Genomic DNA, 2508 nt, shown 5'->3' with positions numbered 1-2508 from the left:
CATGTTGGTCTCTAGTTTCCACATTTGCGCTGAACTTTAACTCCTGACTCAACAATACAATCACGGCATGTTAAAATCACGTTATACATTTACTCTTAATGAGACAAAGGGAAGGAGAATATGAAGTCATGAGGGTCAAGGTCGAGATCCTTGTGTTCTTACCAATAAAGAAACATTTAACAGGTTCACATAAAACAGTGCAATACCAAACAAGGATGGCAGCACGTTTGACAAGAATGCACAAGTGTGCACAGTAAAGTTGTTATCAAATATGCAGTATGAGGACAGGCTTGAGTGGAGGCTTTTATTGTGCAAGAAGCTGCTTTGCCCACAGCTTCCAATCTGTAGTCAAGAATTTGATCCCTTCCTGTGTGAGGCTTTTAAGTTGGCTATGATTTTCTCCAGAAGTCAGTAATTATTAACAATGTGAGGACTAATTAACTCTCAGAAGTCTCACGTGTTCATTTCATGCCAAAATAAGAATCTGAATGTTGCTCAGAGCTCTGGTTAACTTGCAAACTGACATGTGTAAAACTCTTTTCACCAAACAGCTTCATCACAAATTGTTTTAAAAGAAAAAACAGACTAAAAGTGGAGACCTGAGCTTTTTTAAATGCCTTTATTAAATCACAACAGACTAAAACAAAATACGTGATAATGACAAAGATCTCGAAGCTTGGGTGCTTGAATGTGTTTCCCATGCAGGTCTGTAGTGACATCTGCTGGTCACTTTGCTTTAAAGCACCTCCTATCCATGATAATGACAGCTTTCTGTAAATGTGCAAATAAAGACAGAGTGAAGTATTAAAATGAGGAAGAGAAAAACCCCATGTTATATGACAAATAGCAAATGTAGTGACCTGCTCTTCTTGTCTGTCTGTGTCAATAGGCTGCACAATGCAGCAGAACAAACTGAGTATTTATCATCAGGTATTTATTTAATTTAACTCTTAACCAGGTAATTCCAATGAAATTTTTTATCTATATTTCATTTCCCCCATATCATTATATATCAGATAAATATCTGTTGCATGATATGTAGGCTTAACTTTGTTAAATTGAGATGTGTTAATCACTTTCTGTCCTCCTTATGTATCTAAATGGGGTGGACAAAATATTAGAAACAGTACTGCAATACAACAGCAACACTAGCTGACGCAAAAGCCTTCCAGGTTTCATCAGCCACCTGGTAAGTTTGGTAATAAATCAATATCTCAGGCCAAGTCATTAAAATCTGAACATCATAAACCTCACAAAGATAAGCTTTATTGCTGGACTGTTGTATGGGATTGCATTTGATCGTAGCTGAAAGAACTGCTACTCAGTGAACATGAATTTCACTTGTCTGAGTTTAATCTACATTAGCTTGTATACTGTAGTACAGTGTACTGCAAAATAAAAAGGCAAAGTATGTTGGACAGATATTTCAGAAAGGTTGCGACATGATGATCATAATGAAGATAATCTGCAGGGATTTTTTTTTCTCAGTTTTATTCCAGAAATGTATCCAATAAATCTGCAAACAATTATGAATATCAGTTTACTTGTCTAACACTACAATCTTATGATTAATTACAATTAATTTTACCTGTGGTGGTCATAAATAGTTATACAAAAAGAAAGAAAAAGGAAACAGGGATACACAGAAACTGAAAACAGGTCAGGGAATGGTAGATGGTAATAGACTTGACTGAATATTATTATTTTATTCATTTATTTATTTATGGCATTTATTTATTTGATTTCTTTTTTCTTTTTTTGCTAATATTGTCTCATCTCTGTTTTGAACCAATTGTTGACCTTCAAAGTAAAATGATTGAAAACTTTTTTTTATTTTGAATTTTGAATTGAATTTTCAGATTTAATTTATATTTTTTATAAACTTTATTGAACATGGCTTTCTGATTATTAATTTTATCTTATTTTATTTTATTTATTTATTTTTTCTAGTATTGTTTCATCTCAATTTTTAACCAATTGTTGGTTTTCTTTGTGACCCTTTACATTTTCCAAGTGATTGAAAACTTGAATTGAAAAAAATGAAATTGAAAAAAAAATAATTAAAGATTAAAGTCAATTAATATTTTTTATAAATTTTATTGAACATGGCTTTCTGATTATTATTATTGATTTATTTTAGTGCCTTCAAAATAAAGTAATTAAAAACATTTTTTTTTTTTTTTTTAATTGCAGTTTTAAATTAAACTAATAATTTTTGTAAACTTTATTGAACAATTTGGAATTACAGCAATAGGCACGTCCATCATATTATTAAAGTAAATGGCCATGAAACCGTGTTTAAAAAACAAAAAACAAAAAAAGGAATAAAAAAAAGATGTCAGACACAATAAAGGAAAAAACTTAAAAAGAAAAAATAAATAAAATAAAAATACAAATTATAGTTAATACAAAGCAGTTATTTGGTCTTCATTTGAGAAGGAGCCATTTTGTTTTCAGGGTCTGTTATTATAAATATTTATTTTCAATAATATTTCCAATGCGTCAATT

This window comes from Epinephelus lanceolatus, chromosome 11, assembly GCF_041903045.1.
Source record: "Epinephelus lanceolatus isolate andai-2023 chromosome 11, ASM4190304v1, whole genome shotgun sequence".
Lineage (NCBI taxonomy): Eukaryota > Metazoa > Chordata > Actinopteri > Perciformes > Serranidae > Epinephelus > Epinephelus lanceolatus.
This window is presented reverse-complemented; position numbering follows the sequence as displayed.